At 34.2% G+C, this 19,010-nt stretch overlaps 1 protein-coding gene across 5 annotated transcripts in view; it reads left to right on the forward strand.

Annotated features, from left to right (window-relative positions):
* The first annotated feature begins 807 nt into the window (after positions 1-807).
* The window catches only part of hrg (poly(A) polymerase hiiragi), a 136,393-nt gene continuing 118,190 nt past the window's right edge, over positions 808-19,010 (forward strand). For 4 of the 5 annotated variants that reach the window (XR_011331384.1, XM_069821433.1, XM_069821431.1 and 1 more), the window contains exons 1-2: positions 808-936; positions 11,159-11,269. The gene's annotated coding sequence lies outside the window, so the exon portion shown is untranslated. Of the gene's footprint in view, positions 937-1,090; positions 1,249-11,158; positions 11,270-19,010 lie in introns of those variants that run through there. The other variant, XM_069821432.1, reaches the window with a different exon arrangement.

Here is a 19,010-nt window from a genome sequence, read left to right on the forward strand (position 1 = left end):
CAATACGAGCAAGTGCTGGGTAACTTTCGGTGCTGGACCCCGGACTCATTTCACCGGCATTATCACCTTCATATGATTCAGACGCGAAATAACCTAGACGTTGATACAGCGTCGTAAAATAAGGCAATAAAAAAATCTATATGGAACGAAACTGTTAATATGTACAGAAGATACTGTCATTTCGAACTAGGAACTTACTTTAGAATAACCCCACAGTTTTTATTGTGGTTTTAAACATTTATAATTTGAATTCTTAATCTCTTCAGGTGCGTTATCTTGATTGCCTAGTAAGATACCTGTGTGGAAATTACGGTTAAAACATTATTTAATGTGATTGCCCTAGTGTTATAATAATGAATTTCAGATATTTAAATTACTAACTTATCTTTTGGTTTAAATATTCTTGGCTTTTTTGTTTCAATATTTAGCAATTGGTCTCTAAATTCCAGTTCAATATCTTTTGAAATGTATGGAACATATTCTACTTGTTTCCGGATGTAATTTATCTTGTGTCTTAGATGCATCAATCCATTGATTGAAAAGTTCTTCACCTTTAGGAAAAGTAAACAACGACAACATATTATTTGTACCTTTTTTTTTCGTATAAAAATCTTTTGTAAACAGCTATAGCATACCTTGCCTTAGCATAACTGCTAGCGTATGTAATATTATAAGCAGTCATTGCTATTTCAACATTCTGCTTTTGGAATACTTGTGACGTCATTTTCCTTTTTCTCTTTCTGACTTCTTATAATCATACATCTCCGTATTGAGGTAACCTGAAAGTTCACTAGCCTTGGGTGTACACTTTAGTGTATCGATATGTTTCGATTAGAGCGTTGACGCCATATTGGCATTTGTGGTGTTATTTACGAAATTATAAAGAGAAATAGTGTTTTCGTGAAAAAAAAGAATTGTTAATTATCATATTGCACGGTTAGTAAAATTTATTTCGCACATATACTACAAAACGTGATTGTATATACATTTGTAATCCACAGAACTGAAGCATTTTAATAATACAGAACATTGTTTTTGTGCAGGTAGCTGTGGTTTTGTATCAGGTCTACTAATAAAATGGGGGTAGTGTAATTAATTCTAGTTCTCTAAAAGAAATGTGTCGTAATATTGGCTTGGAATATTAATATAAAATTATTTATTAAACTTCTGTAGACTAATACATTCGAACTGTGAGTTATTTGGATAACCATATCTTTGTAGACTTCGAAATTGGAATACATTTTGAAGGTAACAATTTTGTATGCTATCATTTCAAGGATTTTATGTTTGTAGAAGTACAAGATCCGAATTTGTCAAAAATTCACACATATATGTGTATATATGTATATTTTTTCTGTAATTGTTTTGCCAGATTTGAAGAAAGAACAACTTGTGCTGTTTTGAGTGATTTCTTTTTAGTCTCGAGTAAAGTATACTCGTTGAGCTTTTGAGTTAAGTGATATTATTGTACATCATTATTTGCTGTGTTTTGTTACGTTCTTTGGCGTGGACGCTTTTTGTTAATGGTGTAGACTATTCCTGCTACCCCATTAAATCTACATGTATTTTGCTTTTCCTTTTGTGACACTTGTTGCAAATTTCTTATTGTCTTTACTTGTTTTCGTTCATGTCTAATTCTTTTATTTCACAGTTCATAGACAATTAATATTGGGTAGGTTAGATTTATTCACAAACTCTTGTAAATAAGCTGTGCACAATTTTCATCTCGATAGTAACCTAGCCACCATCGTATCTCGGTCGGCTAAGACCCTTGCCAGCCTATCCAGAGTTACCTGGTTGGGTTTTTTCCGAGCTTTTCCCTAACCTGAGGCGAATATCTATTGCGAATTCTCGGCCTCATCTCGCAAAATATCTCGCATCCATCGATGCTAAATAACCTAGTAGTTGATGCAACGTAGTTAAATAACCAACTAAAAAGAAAAAAAAAATCTATTACACGGTACTGGTACCTCATAGTTTGTAATGTTGTAACACGTTTTATCGATTTGGTCAGTATCTTTTTATCGACTTCACTGGTTGTACTAGAAAGAGATAAATTGCATACGCTAATGGTTATAGGCCTAGTGAGTGAAGACAGGACCTCAGTATGAAGAATGATGTGACAGCAATTTATGTAGACCCTAAATTGAATTCTATATTCATTTCATTCATAGTGTTCTGCCCAAGGGCAGGTCTTCCACTGCAAACCCAGCATTCTCCAGTTTTTCCTATTTTCTGCCTTCCTCTTTGTCTCCACATATGATCCATATATCTTAATGTCGTCTATCATCTGCTATCTTCTTCTGCCACGAACTCTTCTCCCAGTCACCATTCCTTCCAGGTGCATCCTTCAGTATGCAGTTTCTTCTTAACCTGTGACCCAGCCAATTCCTTTTCCTCTTTCTAATCAGTTTCAGAATCATTCTTTCTTCATCCACTCTTTCAACACAGCTTCGTTTCTTACTCTGTCCATTTCACACACTCCATCCTTCTCCATATCCACATTTCAAATGCTTCTATTCACTTTTCTTCACTTCGTCGTATTGTCCATGTTTCTGCCTCATACAATGCTAAACTCCACACAAAGCACTTTACTAGCCTCTTCCTTAGTTCTTTCTCCAGAGGACCACAGAAGGTGCTCCTTTTTCTATTAAAAACTTCCTTTGCCATTACTATTCTCCTTTTAACTTCTTGGCAGAAGCTCATGTCACTGTGTATAGTACACCCCAAGTATTTGAAGCTGTCCACTTGCTCTACTGCCTCATTTAGAATTCGCAAGTTTACCTTCTTTACTCTTCTTCCTATGACCATGATCTTCGTCTTGTTGGCATTTATCTTCATTCCATACTGCTCACAGCTGTAATTTAGCTCCTGTAGCATATTCCTTAGTATCATCTCCTCTTCTGCTAATATCGCCATATCATCAGCAAATATTACACACTTTATTCTTCCTCCTACTATCACTCCTTCCATGTTCTGAAAACAGTTCTTCACTATATCCTCCAAGTAACTTAGATGTTGAATGTAGTAAGTGATAAAGGGCATCCATGTCGTATTCTTCTCCCCATTTCACTTCCTTCTGACATTTCTTCTCCTATCCTGACTTTGACTCGTTTGATATTTAGGTTACTGAATATCCTGTTGTTGTTATTTATTTATTCTGGTGTAGTTAAGGCCACGAGGCCTTCTCTTCCACAACACCAGGAATACAAATACAATAATAGAAATAAACAGAAAAAAAACACTATATACAAAGTATAGCTACACAAGAAATAAAGAGAGAGAGAAAAAAAAACACTGTAAAGAAAGTAAAGCCACACAAAAATATACACAGGTTGAAGTCACACAAGCTTTAAATGAGTGATTAAGTATCATAATTAATTCTAGCCTGCTCTCTTTCCAATCCACTCATAATTTTCTTTAGGATCCCCATCAGTTTATTCCAATTCACTCTGTCAGACGCATTTTTTAGGTTCACAAATACTATATACACTTCTTTCTTCTTCTCTAGATATCTTTCGCCGATTGTTTGTAGCAGTCCAATTGCATCTCTCATACCTTTTCTTTTCATGAAGCCAAACTGCTTTTCTTCCAACTGTTTTTCCATCTTAGAATATAAATGTTGATTCAGTATTCGCAGAAGAATCTTTGCTGAGTGCGATATCAGGCTAATAGTCCTGAACTCGTTACATTTCTTGGCATTATTTTTCTTCGGTATTGGAAGCAACAATGTCTCCGTGAAATCTTCAGGCCAGTCACCTTGCTCATATATTTTGTTGCATAATGACAGAATTTTCTTCTTGTCTTCACCCAAGCATTTCACTAATTCAGTGGGGATTCCTGTTGCTTTCCCATTCTTCATTTCCTTAAGCGCTAGTTGAACTTCTTCCCTTAAAATAGAAAATCCTTTTTCGTCTTCTAATATGGCTGCTTCGTCTTCTATAGGCAAGTCATCTGGACGATTCCCTGTCTCATATAACTCTTCTACATATTTCGTCCATCTGTTCAGTACTTCTGGTCTGTCTGTTATTTCATTTCCGATTTCGTCCTCTTATCAACCACATAGCCACATAGCCTTAAGAACCATCAACCAGGTTTTCACAACCACGAAAATCCAAAAACATATCAGGTTAAAAGCTTATAAAGTTCCAGCAAGACCTGTCCTCATGTATGGTAGTGAGGCCTGGACTGTCCGAAACTCAGATGTTCAAGGCCTAACAACTGCGGAAATGAGATTTCTAAGGAGGACTGCTGGCTACAGCTTGCTTGACCACAAAAGGAATGAACTGATTACAAAAGAATTGAAAATTACATCTATTTATGAACATCTCAACCACTATAGACAAAAATGGCTTAACCATGTCAATAGGATGGACCGTTCCAGACTCCCAAGACAAATTCTCTGCTATATACCACATGGAAGACAATCTTTGGGACACCCCCTGAAAAGATGGATGGAGACTGTAACAGGCCACTAGGCCTAATACCTGCAAGGACGATGATGATAATGATGATGAACCACATAGATTTGCTTCTCTTACTTGTGAAGTCCAAACATTTTACTTTGTGGTACATTAAATCATATCTTGCATTTCTCCCTAGATCCTCTGTTTCTTTACATTTCTCTTTCATCCAGCCTTCTTTTGCCTTAGCAGTTCCTCTTATTTGTTCGTTGTTAAGTTTCCTATAGTTTCCTCTACCTTCTTCTGTGTTGATGTTTTTCCATTTTCTCCTTTCCTCCTCCTTCTTCAACATTTTCCCTGTGACTCAAGGTTTCTTAATTCTCCCACCTTCTGTGTATCCTATTGTTTCTTCTGCTGTTGTCTGTATACAGCTTCTTAGATGAGTCCAGTACTTACTACTATTCTCAGATGTGGATTATAATGTAGCTGTTTTCTCTTGAAAATTTGCTTCACATTTTCTTCTTTCTTCTTCATTCTTCAGTTTTTCCATGTTTCATCATTTGTCTTCCTCTTATCTTCTTCAGACGAATATCTACTTCGCCTATGAGGAGGACATGATCTGAGTTAATATGTGCTCCTGGTGAAGTCCGCATTTTTAAGCAATTTCGGAATCTTTCCTGTCTGGTATCTGCCTTCGTCCCTTTGGCATGTCTATATGTACATTGGTAATTATATTAGTGAATATAGGCTATGTTTTGTTCTTCCATATAATTACTCCTATTTGTGGAAGGAAGATGTAAGTCTACAGTAAAGATGGCATAGTACTCATTGTTCTAACTTGTTCATGCTTGTTACTTTAAATGAAAAATTAAGTGAAGAAAATAATGTTTGTGCTTAAGGGAATATCTTTTGTCTTAATAAAGTTAAATGAATCTTATTTAAATTTTGAACTTGTTAGTTACTTTTCCTTGAATAATTCAGGAATTACAAAGAGATTCGGCAAACGTTGATGTAATGTAGGTAGGCCTATGTTAGCAGACCAGCGGTAGGTCTCTCATGCTACTGCCGCTGCTTGCTTCTGCAAACGCTTGGCGCATTCTGCCTTGGATATGTTAGCAATGTGGACTGTGGTATTATTCTGTTAAAATAGACAGTGAAGCGTTTCTTACTTACAAATGGCTTTTAAGGAACCTGCAGGTTCATTGCCGCCCTCATATATGCCAGCCATCGGTCCCTATTCTGTGCAATGTGAAATTTTATCACACAACATTAGAGTTCACTTTTGTACTGGATGCTGAAAAATGTTAATGGGAAATTGACTCCAGATCGATTTTCTTTTCCAATGAAGCCTGATTCATTTGCATCCACACATTGCATCACGTAATGATAGATACTGGTCAGCAGACATGCCAAGTTATTGTGAATAAAGTTCTGCTTTATGATGAAAAAATATTGGTGTCGTGTGCTATCAGTGGCCATTGAATTATTATTATTATTTTTTTTTAGTTTTTATTTTATTACTACTACTACTACTACTACTACTACTACTACTACTACTACTACTACTACTACTACTACAGCCAACAGTGTGACGTACATAAGTTACATTTTAGAAGTATTGTGTGATGAATAGGGACCGGATTTTTAGTTTTTTAAGAAGTCCATTTTAGGTTATTAGCATAGGCGAAGTAGACTAGGTTTTTTTTTTTAGGTTTTTTGACCAAACTGTGAAAGAGGTCGCAAAAATTGCCTGATTGTTAAAAGTAGGCTTACAGTCAGTTTTAAATAACATAACTTCATCCTCAATGGTAAAGATGGAAACATTTTCAATGCACTATCGTAATAAATGTGATTTCACTTGTTTTGGTATAGCTTACCAGAATATTTTCCGGTTTCGCAAACCAGCAGTAAAGGCTGGGGGGATCATCATGCTAACCACACTACACCTCCATTCTGGTTGGATAATCGTCCACCTCTGCTTTGGCATGTGAACGTGAGGCCGGCAGCTGGCTGCTCTGTCTTGGCCCTTCATGAGCTGTAGCGCCAAGGATTATTACCAGAATACTTAGGAACTTGTATTTACTGTCTAGTGGTGTATGGAAGGCCGAGCTAGTGTGTCCCCTCCACCTTTGCCCTCCACTTGCCTGTGTTATCCCAACCAAGTGACCAGCTCGGCCTTCCATACGCCGGCAGACAGTACTTACAAATGGTGTTTAGAGAACCCAGAGGTTCATTGCCGTCCTCACATAAGCCCACTATTGGTCCTTAACAAAATTAATCCAGTCCCTACCATCATATCCAACCTCCCTCAAATTCATTTTAATATTATCCTCCCATCTAGGTCTCGGCCCCCTCAGAGGTCTCTTAACTAACACTCTATACGCATTTCGGGATTCACCAATACGTGCTACATGCACTGCCCATCTCAAATGTCTGGATTTAATGTTCCCAATTATGTTAGGTAACAAATACAATGCTTGCATTATTATGATGTACTGAAGTACATATGAGATTTCCGTACAGGAATTCTGCCTTATCATATGATGAAGGATGAATAGAACAGAGAAAAATTCTCTCCGGCATTGGAACTCAGTAAGCTTAATACAACTTATCAATTCTAACTTGAAGTTTTTTTTTAAAGCGGACTAGATGTTTGCCATTTTGGTGACTTATAGCCAGCTTTTCAACTGAACAATAGGAGGCATTTCCCATATTTATTTTGGGTTTAATTTCCTCTCAAGTGTAATTTATATTTGTTATTGTTGATCCAAGGTATTTGAATTTTCGAGAGTGTTTAACCTACAGTATATCTACACTGAATAAAAAAAACGCCCCCCCCCCACACACACACACCCCCACACACACACACACACACACACACACACACACACACATGCACTCACGCACGCACACTGGTATTTGAAACCACTACTAATTATGTTTAGCCGGCTAGCACTTCATCATTAATTAAATTTGACGTACAGAAGTAATGATTTATTTGCGTAAATGTGATTTCAAATATGTGATTTATAATAGATAATTTCGTGCTCTTAAACCACAAACTTCTTTGTGCTTTTTCTCCCACATAATCAGTGTTGTCAGATTAAAAAAATTCGGATCATAATGAAAAAAAATACATATAACAAGCAGAGATTGGTGAGATTTTTCTTTTTCGTGAAAATGTTGCATTTTCTTGGAATGACCCACACTTTCTTATTTTTGTGACATTGGTGCACTTTTCTCAGAAAGTATTGTACCCAGAAGGCTGAAATTAATATACAATATCAGTGTGATGGCATTTTACATAGTAGTGTTAAAAAAATTAAGATTATTTCTATCTTCAGCAAAAATAAATAATTTGTAATAATTCTTAATGCAAAAATGTTATCAATGAATTTTTTTTTTTTGCCAACCATTCAATGGAATTTTAAATTTATTGAACTGATTGTAGTATAGGCTACATAAAGGTATGTTACATATACCCTATTTTTTCTACATTTGTATCTTTAATAACTTTTGACAAAAGTGAACCAAAAATTGTTGAATTTAACATTGTGAGATATGGATGTACAGTCTCCCCTTAAAAATAGTTTTTTATTTTAGTAAGAAAGAAGATATATTGCACTTTTTGGTAAAATCCGCCCGGACACTTTTTTTGACTTAAAAAAAGAGAACATGTTCGGGAAAAGAGGACTATGGTAGCCCTAATCAGATGAAGCTTAACAGAAGGATAGTTTTTACAAATGGGTTCCAGCACACAGTGGATTATCTGGCAATGAAGCTGCAGACCATCTTCTTAAAGAGAGAATAATATTTTACAAAACTCCATACTTTATCCTTTTCGACGATTAAAAGATTAATCAACTCAAAAAATTAAAAGATTAATCAACTCAAAATATACTGCTCAAAATAATTAGAGGAACACTTGTAATAAATTGAATAAGTTAATGTTTTTTGAAGCTGTGATGCTCAAAATTGGACAATATATAAATTGGAACATTAATTTAATCTATGGATACAAATTTTAAAGATCCATGGCCTAAATATGGAGCAATTTCCTGAAATAACAAATATGGAGATATCTTTGATCATGGAAAGCACTGACAACTTCTAATTGGTAAGCTTTCTGGTATTGCTCTAGTGATGCATCCTGACTATTGCCTTGTTTATTAAAGTCTCTGACAAAATGAGACATTTAAATGAGTTTGAAGTGTATCATGCTCTACTTCTTTTACAAGGTCAATCACTGAGATAAGTGGCTAGAGAGCTTGAGGTTTCTCCTTCCGTGGTGTTCAGGTTACGCAACAGGCTCAGAGAGACAGGCCAGTATTGTAGAAGACCTGGCCAGGGCCGTAAATGTAAAACAAGCCCGCAGGACGACAGATACAGTGTCTTATCTGCTCTTCGACAGCATACAAAAACTGCAGGATACCTGCAGAATAACCTCTATATGGCTTCTGGAATCTGAGTTTCAGATCAAACAGTAAGGAACAGATTAAGAAAAGAGAATATTCGTCCAAAAAGGCCTATTAAAAACAGCGTTTGACAAATGAGCATAAGGCAGCAAGCCTTACGTTTTCTGAAAACCATGCGGATTGGAACCTGAATTAGTGGCAGTCTGTACTCTTCTCGGATGGCTCGAGATATCGTCTTACACGTTGTGATGGTCGTTTAAGGGTGTGGGGACGGCCAGGAGAAAGATTTTCTGTAGGAGCTGTACAGGAAATTGATAGATTCGGTGGAAGTTCCATAATGCTGTGGGCCAGAATTATGTACAACAATTGTACGGACATCGTGCTTGTTCCCCAGCTACTAAATGCTGTCCGGTATATCGAGGACGTTCTAGAAGAGCATCTAGTACCTGCTGCCATTGGAGTAGGCTCTGGATTTCTGTTTGTTCAGGATAATGCCAGAGCACATTCTGCGGCTGTCACCAGGGATTTCCTAAGGGAGAATGAAATTGAGGTAATGTATTCGCCAGCGATCAGCCCAGATCTCAACCATATTGAACACTTGTGGGGTCTTCTGGATAGGAAAGTCAGGAACCGACATCAAGCTGCACAAACCCTGCAGGAACTTGGAGATGCTCTAAAGGAGGAATGCGAGAATATCCCCCAAGAGGAAATACAAAATCTCATAAGGAGTATGCCATGAAGATGCTAAGCTGTCATCGAATATCGTGGAGGCCATACAGGATACTAGACCTTTATAACTGGTGTTTAAGTTTGAAAAGTAAGGACAAGATTCAATTTCTTATATAGTGCAATATTTTAAAAAGTTGTTTGTTGATATTATTCATTTGTTTTTATTGACATGGAGATAAATGTGGCCATAAATAACCATAAATAATATACTTTATTAATTTCATGTCTATACCTTTATCCAATTAAAAATATTTAAATAATTCATAGAGTTTCTCTAATTGTTTTGAGCAGTGTATTAAGATATAACATACACCATTTCCACGTAATTTCAAATGATAAAAGATGTGTCTCAATGTGCAACAAAATATAATTCCTTAGTACCCAAGGGAAAGTTGATTTGCATCCTTTCGAGTACTCACAGTACTGTCAAAACACTTGAACAAAATTGGAATTATTTCTTCACCACTTCAGGAAGAAATGGATCAGAATTATCTTCAGCGATGTCCAGCCCTTTCCTCTAAAGCCACTGTGTGTGAGAAATATTGGAGAGCAAAAGAGTTAATGACTTCATTGCCAAGAACTGAGCAGTAGTTAACAAAAATAGTAATAGCAACAGTTTTTTAAAGTATCAGAGACAAATCGAAGTTTACATTAGCAAAATTTGACAAGCATATGTCTATGAGGGTGAAATAAATAAATAATTGAACTCGTTCATGTAATTACCACCAATATTTTAATTTCTAACATAATTCCAAAGCACTTTAATATATAACCCCCCTCTTAAGTAACTTAAATTGGTAAGTCAATTTTTAAGCCCTTTATCTGGAAGTCATTTAAAAATGTTCTTATGAAGTTCATATACACATGTGCATGTACATATATTGATAAAATAAAAGAATGAAAAGAAGCTGGCGAAAACATACTATCTGCAAAAGAATACAGTGGAAGAAAACAAAAAAAAAAAAAAAAAAAAAAAAAAGAGAGAGAGAGAAATGTATTTGATCCACTAACTTCACGATTATTATTTATTCTAGCAACTTATTCACTAGGCTATGGAACTCCTTTGAGCTGTAGCTCCGTCCATAACAATTTATAAAGAAAATTAAAAAATTAAAATGTCGAAAAGTGACAACAAGACTTTCGGGTGGATATTGTTTTTCCATCTTCCTCATGGAAGTTCAACAAAATTGATGTTTGAAACACTGTTGTGTCCCTTGTGAATAACGTAAAGTAGTTTGTTGCTACTCCTTAGCCTACAGTTTACTTAATTATAGAAAAATTTGTTAATGTTCTTTTGAGTTTTTATTATTTAGTGATACTCCTACTACTGTAAGAATTACCTGGGGTTCTTGAAAATTCCACTTCTGAATTGTAAAGTAAAATAATAAAAATTCGGCAATTATGTCTTTAATAACATTGTAGTTGCTATTGAAGAACTGATTTAGTTCATAGTTCTAGTATATTTCAAATCTATAGTTTGTTGGTAATGAGCACTATTGAATATATAATCACTCAATAAGTAAGTTGGAGAGTGTATTAAACATTTTCTAGCTTATACAATATAGAATGCATAGTTTTAGTGTTTACTAATAGCAAGTTTTCTTTTAACAGATGGCTGTAACACATTACCCATATTTGTTCCACATAACGAGATAGAATATCTAGATGAACAAACTGAGGGTTTGAACTATGATGATTGAACGGATTGAGTTGACGCATCAGGTAGGTTTTTGGGAAATGAATATTAAATTTAAAAGTTGACTAATTGAGGAAGTTTTTCTAAATTTGGTTAAATATGTTGTCCAGTATTTGCCCAATCAAAGATAGTTATTTCTAAGATTGAATTGTAATATTGTTATTGTTGATGCGCGAGGAACAATTTCCAAATTTACATTGGAGAGTCTCAGAAGATTAAGGGTTCCTGAAAAGACTCTTCAGACAATTGCATCAACCATTTTAAAATCTTCATTGAACATCATAAATCACCATCTTTATAACATATCACTATATATGATTTATTTTTCAATAAATTCTTATTGTATTGATAGCTACCACATCTTATTGCAGATCGTTAAATTTTTAAAAATTTTATTATGCATATTTCTAACATTTAATTTACATTTTTTTTTTTGTTCATTTGAATTGATTAGGAAGCCGATATTTTAAATACAAGATTTGAATGACTATCAATATGATACTACTTTGTCTTGTCAAATATGTATTATTATTGTAAAACTGAAACTACTCTTTCCAGATTTCCTTCATAGAATGAAAGATATGAAAATGTTTACCTCAGAAAAGGACTTTTCAAGTTTGCATTGTAGGTAGAATTAACTGAGGGGTAATTTCATATCTTTTACATTCCATAAATTAACCCTAATCACGCAAGTGAAGTGGGTAAGCATTGACATTGGCATTGGCATTGGATACATTCCATAAATTGAAGTGTAAAGACATTGTATTTGTGTAAAGAATTCTCGTCAGATAGGTGTTATTAGTTTCATAAAATTATATGTGTATTGTATTCCATTGACTGTAAAATGCAGTATTATATTAGAGGATTCATTGCTTAGATATTGTTAATTAAGGATAAAGTACACCTTTCCCACATTTCATCATTTTAATGTAAGTAACATTAGAATGTTCTGTTTACATTACGGAAGTTGTTGGTTAGATGTCTTCAATCTAAAATTGAAATATTTTACATATTTCTTCATTGAAACATAATAGCCAATAAGAAGAGAAATGTGGAAATGTAAGATTACATTGGTCACATTAAGTGGAGGTATTAATTTGAAGTATTGAATTATTTAAACTAGCTGTTCTGAACCTTCTGAGTGTCACGGATCCCTTGAAGCTCATATTTCATTATGGTGGACCCTCAAAATGTTTTTATATAATTTAGGCTGGTAATCATATTTTACTCATTAAACATTTGCATAATGTAGTGAATTAAACATTGTTAATAAATTGATAGCAGTGTTAAATTTCATTTTTAGCTTCTAAATACAATATAGTCTGAAAATGTATAACAAAATTATTTTATGCTATATCATGTCTTTGCTGTGAAATATGAAACCAGTTTTTTAGGCATACCATAAGATTATTGGTGGGATGGTTGATGCCTATGCTGTAAAAAGTTAAAACAGTTTCTTAGACTTACCATAATGTTATCAGTGGGTTGGTTGGTGATGTTTTGCGAAGTCTGACTCAGTATTGTTGATACACTTAAGTTTCAAGTCTATCTCAATATTAAGTTTATTTATACAGTTGTGGAAATTAATATAAAGGCAGTATGAGTTTTGTGGCAATTACGTTTATTTTGTTGATTTGTTGTACACTTCTGCCTTATTCTTGGTAGATATTTACTAACAACGTATAAAGAAACCATACCAAACTAAATTTATCATTTTGTTTTACACATAATACATGAAGAGTGAAAACTCACTGTCTTAGGGGTAGAAATTAATATAAAGGCATCTTTCTATTGTAGAATAAAATAAAGAAACAATAACAAAACACATTACAACAGAGTTCTAGTACTTGATTGAACCATTATTGTTCTTAATAACTTGAAAAATTATCTTTGGCATTGATTTAACAAGTTTGTTTAATTCGTCCATAGAAATTAAGGCCCACTCTGCCTGAATCACATTCTATACTTGAGCCACAGTCTCAAACTGTCTTCCGTTGTGATACACACACACCTTGCTAGGTCTCCATAGGTTTTCTATGGGGTTTAAATCTGGACTTGTTGATGGCCAGTTCAAAAGTGTGATTCCTTTCTCGAGAAATCACTTCTTCGATTTGACAGAGACATGAATTGCAGCATTATCTTGCTGAAAAATCAGGTTGTTACCAAATTCTTCATACATCTGAACCAACTCCGATTCCAGCATCTCTTGGCTTGGAAGTCTTGCGTACTTATCCGAAATTTTTAGCTTTTTAAATTCTAATCTTCAGAACCTAATTTTAATTGTGTTCATCATTCAGGATAGGGCTGAAGCAATGACAAAGAAATTAAACTTGTGGTCTTGCTGAGTTATTAATCAAGGATCCAATAGATTACCCATTCTCAGTGACTTTCTACACATGATGATGAACGTTTGTTTGATATCTTTGGAACTATAGAAAGAATTTTCATTGTTTGACATTAAAATTAAGGGAATATTATTCTTTCTACAATGAAAAAAACAATTCTATGAAAAATGACAAATGATAATATGCCCATCAGAAGAGAAGAGGGGCTGTTAGAATACTGTTAGAATCATCTTCTGATTAGAGCTTAAAACGTGTTTCCTATAAAGTTCCTCTTGTAGTCTTGGTTGCATGCACCACCCATATATCTCGAAGTTTCTCGAATTGCAATACAACACTTAATGCCATTTGCATCAGCATACTTGTGTGAAAATACTTTTTATGCTCTGGTCTTCTTAAAGAAGAAATATACAGTGGTGAAAATCAGTATAAAGGCACGTGAGTTTTGCAGTATAACACGTACGTATTATCCCATTTCTGATAACTATGATGTAGTTTACTTAGGGATATCACATTGCACTAATGTTCCCACATCTCATGTGAAAACTGATTTAAACATAAGACTTTAATGTTGTGAAAACTAGACTGCGGATTTATATGCACTAAAGTCGTGAAAATATACATGCAAATATGCTCAAAAAATTGAGAAATTATGCATTAAAACTTGAAGATATGCAGTCAAAAGTATTTTATTTTACAACAATAAAGTAATGACTCAATAAGTTTCGTCTATATATTGGAGGATGTAAATTTGCATTAAGATTAAACTTCATTGCTTATTGGTATTACAACAGATTACAATATATTTCTCCAAATTTTCAGATGTAAATCTCTTTCGGTTATCAGCAAGTATGTTCTTATAAACAGAGAATGTTCTTTCAACTTCACATGAATTTAGGGGACAGTACTTAAAAGCTGCTGTTTCTTTAGGTGTGTAATTCTGAACAGTCTGGGGCTCACCTTGTAGAATTCCGCTAATCTTTTTCATTGTTTCCAAACCTGGATTTCGTTCCTTAATTTTCTTCATCTTCTCTGTTAGAATTCTCCCCAATGACCTGGTAATTTGTTGAAAGATGTTGTGACAGTGTTCAACAAACTCACTGCAGTAGTCGGCTGAAGACCACATTCCTGAAGTTTGGTCATTGTTTCAGGAAGTGTCTTGATGTGTGCACCTATGTACGAAAGTTAATTTTGAATTCCTACATTATCTGCTGCCAATATTGCTGAATTAATACAGGCCAGATCTTCTGGATACAATAAATGAAGCACCTAAGAACAAACATATAATAAATTAATTATGAAGAAAATAAGGACCATTGTAGGCCTGCCTCCTAGTATTAAAATCTCTCTTTCAATATATTCAAGAAATTTATTCTTGAAATTCAATAAAAATAAACTGCTGTTTATCTAGTAAACAAAGAAAATGTAAACTAAATACAGTGTAGTGCATAAAAACCCTTACTATTTAGTTTATTTATATAATTTAACTATTTAAATTATAGAAATGAATTTACAGTGAAACTTAGATCTATGCATCAATGAAAAACACAAATATTTAAACTTAAATTAGATAACTGGAAGACCCAAAAATAGGTGGCACGAGACTGTAACAGACCCACAAGGGTCTAATACATGATGGCGAATGATGATGATGAAATTAGATAACTCAGAATACCAACCTTCTTAATTTCTTCAATATGTGAACAGTAGTAGAGTGCAGCATTGATCCAGGTTCCCCATCTAGTTAATACAGGCTCTGATGGAAGGGGAATTTCTGGTAGTTCTTCTTCTGAATAGTGCAGTCCTTGCCGAAGCCTTCACAAATACTTTTTTAACTGAAGAAATCAAATTGTTAGCCTTAGGATGCTGCGAACGAATCTCTTCAGCAGCACGATGTAGGTCGTGGACAATGCAAATAATGTGGATGATTTTGGGGTAGAAAACCATTTTCCATATGCTTTCAGCATATATGCTGCACTGTCAGTTAAGAATGCCAAGAGTCTCTCTTCATATTCTTTGGTTGGCCAGAGTAAACCTAAAAACAAATAAAAATTTACACTCAAGTCATTCTCTGATAGGCCTAGCTCTATTTTTTTTCAGTCATTTTCAGGATAATATACTTACGCAATGTATCTCTCACTGTCCTTGCAATGGTAACATGATTGGTTTTTTATAAGATAGTGCATATAATCAGATGAGGAGATCCAGAGTCTTTGAAGTCCATTTTCCCCACAACTTCATTAGCTATATACCTCCCACAGGAGTCTACAGTTTCATCCACGGAAACCCAAATAGGTGAATCTCCTATGTTGTTTCTAATTTCTTGGCAGACCTAAAATATAATTTATTTTTAATAGTTATGAACACAACTATTTTAAAGTACACATCAATTATACAAATGTTTTAAGCAGTTAGCTTTAATAAACATTATTAAATAACAACTTTTTCATACAGTGGATCCAAGAAATTCTTTCTCATTGTGGACTCGCCAGGAATTTGCCTTTTAGTGTATTTCTGCAAAAATCCGTGAAGTAATGGATTGTCTAGTTTCCTCCAAGGTATATTAGCTGCTACTAGGGCTTCACAGACGTTCACATTAAATGTATTATTTTCATTTTGTTTTGAATTCAAATTAAGTAAAGGCTGATAATTATTTTTCTGAATTTAAATATTATTATAGTCACAATCATGCCATGGTATGAAAGAAAAATTTCACAACCTCGAGCGGGATTCGAACCTGCGACTTCCTGTACTCCAGTCAGGTGCTCTACCACTGAGTTATCAAGTTCGTCTCACACCAAAGGCTTGGAATTATCCTTTCATGCTGGCGACTGTTATAGAGTACTGTCCATAGCGTCTGATCTAGTCAGCACTTCACACCATGGCATGATTGTGACTATAATAGTATTTAAATTCATTAATATATCACATCAACGGACGTATATACATCATCCAACATCGTAAGATGAAGATTACAATTATTTTTCGTTGCATTTTTTTATGTGAGATGCAGATGCAAATGCTGATCCACTTGGAACTTTTTTGTGCAGTTCATCTATTAATTAAAACATTATTGAACTTTAAAATATGCAACTGTATGTGATATGTGTCTTTGTAAGTAAAATAATTAAAAGTGTTTGTGGGTAAATATTTTAAAAAAGTGCAAAAGCTTACTTTCTTCGAACAAACTTGACAAAATATACGTTTTCCGTCTGATATTAAAGTCTTCTCTCCATCAATTCAGCTTTTCAGAAGAGTACTACTTGAACTTTTGTCTTTAGGCATAACGAATATTACAGCAAACCACCATGAAACACACGAACCGAATAAATGCATGGAACGTTGGCAGTCAGTTTGAATTTTGCTGTTAAAATATAAACCAATTTATTCTATTTTCGAAAGGGAATACTGTCAGCCCGCGATAGTTTTAAAAAGACAAAAAAAGAGTTTGCGACGTGCTGCTTAACACTGTAGTCTTGTGTTAATGAAGTAGACATTATCGAGTGAGATGGGGAAAGAGAGTATTGTTTCCTCGCAGTTTATATTTTTACAGAATAAAATATTTCTGTATTAAGTTAGTATAAATATGCAAATATATGCTCTAAAAGTATAAACATGCTATAACGTTACAGATATGATCAAATATGCACAATAAAATTCTGCATACTAATTCCAAACAACTAGAAAGATGTTTATGTTTTGTCTGCATATCGTCAAATTTAAGGAAAAGAACATGCAAATATGCAAAATGCGCAGCCTCGTGATAACATTAGGAATAGACTGTGTAAAAGTTGTACTTTCATAATTGTAATATGTATAGTTCTGTTATGATAATATTAGGAAAACTTTTATATCTATGATTTTCAATAGTGTTAATTCTAAAAGTAATATGGGATTCTGTGTGGTATATGTGTTTCTTGTTAAAGATTTCGTAAAATAATTTTTCAGAAGCAACTTCGTTCTTCTGGGTGAAACTCATGCAATTTGCAGTGGAGATGAATGTAAAAATTGTTCTTTTGCTAAATATGTTATATCTGCGTTTCTATAGTCCGGTATAAAAAATGCTTACTGAAATTTTATATAATTTCTGCCTTCGATCTTTTTAGAGCTACATTGGTGTTTGCTACAAATTGGTCCCAGTAACTTCATTTTTATGTTTGTGTACACACAAATGAAACCTGTTTTCCAATTAGAAATTATTGTCAACATATACATTGCTATCACAGTTTTAAACCAGAAATATTTGACATTGTAGTATGTTCATTCTTTCATGATTTGTCTTTCTTGATCCTGTTATTTGCCATATTTGCCTCTGGAGCCAAGTATTGCATTTATAAACACGGTTGAGAGCTGTGGATTTACAAGTTGAAAGATTTCTAACTGTAACATCAGTCAGATAAAGTAAAGCCTTTGTTTGACCCTATATTGTAAATTTACTACATGCAAAATATATCTTTATTCATGAGCAAGCCCCGGATTTTTAGGTTTCAAAATACTAAAATTAGGTTTTTTTCAACCCGGGTTTTAGAATTGTTTAGGATTTTAAATCTTCTCTATGGGAGTCTATGGTTTTTACGGAAAACATAAACAAATACTCTTAATATATTGCAGTACTATTAGGCTTATATTAAAATATCCGTTATTATAAAATTGTTACTTACGAGCTTTTAAGGAACCCAGTTTCATTGCCACCCTCACATAAGCCCACCATTGGTCCTTATCCTGAGCAAGATTAATCCAGTCTCTACCATCATATCCCACCTCCCTCAAATCCATTTTACGTCTCGGCCTCTCCAAAGGTATTTTTCCCTCCGGCCTCCCAACTAACACTCTATATGCATTTCTGGATTCGACCATATGTGCTATATGCCTGCCCATCTCAAACATATGAAGGGTACACGGGAATAACAATCAAGGTCCATTTTAGAAAGTTTCGAGAAAAACCAATTTTAAAGTTTAAGCACCTAATACTTTGTTATGTGTGTATTTAATAGAAATTGACGTAGTGGAATGTCAAGAACGATGATTTCTTATTACTAGCTAGACCACATGATAGTACTTCTTTTCCACTATAAGATAGCATTATTAACTCAATTTCGATTTTTGATGGACCTTGATCGTTTTTCCCGTGTACCCTTCATATGGATTTAATGTTCCTAATTATGTCAGGTGAAGAATATAATGCATGGCCTATGTATGTTTAGTAGTTGCCCATAATAGTTTTTCCATTGTTCAGGATTGAATGAGACTCTGCAAGCAAGTCACCATTCTCATCCTTGATCACTTTTACCCTTGCCTGATATACATTCTTAAATTCGTTTATGCTCTTATATAAATCTCTAATGTTTTTATTTTTACTATTTGTTTCTACCTCATTCAGTTTTACCTTCAAGTAATCTCTCTTTTTATTCCTGAGTGTATGATT

This window comes from Periplaneta americana, chromosome 3 (genome assembly GCF_040183065.1).
Source record: "Periplaneta americana isolate PAMFEO1 chromosome 3, P.americana_PAMFEO1_priV1, whole genome shotgun sequence".
NCBI lineage: Eukaryota > Metazoa > Arthropoda > Insecta > Blattodea > Blattidae > Periplaneta > Periplaneta americana.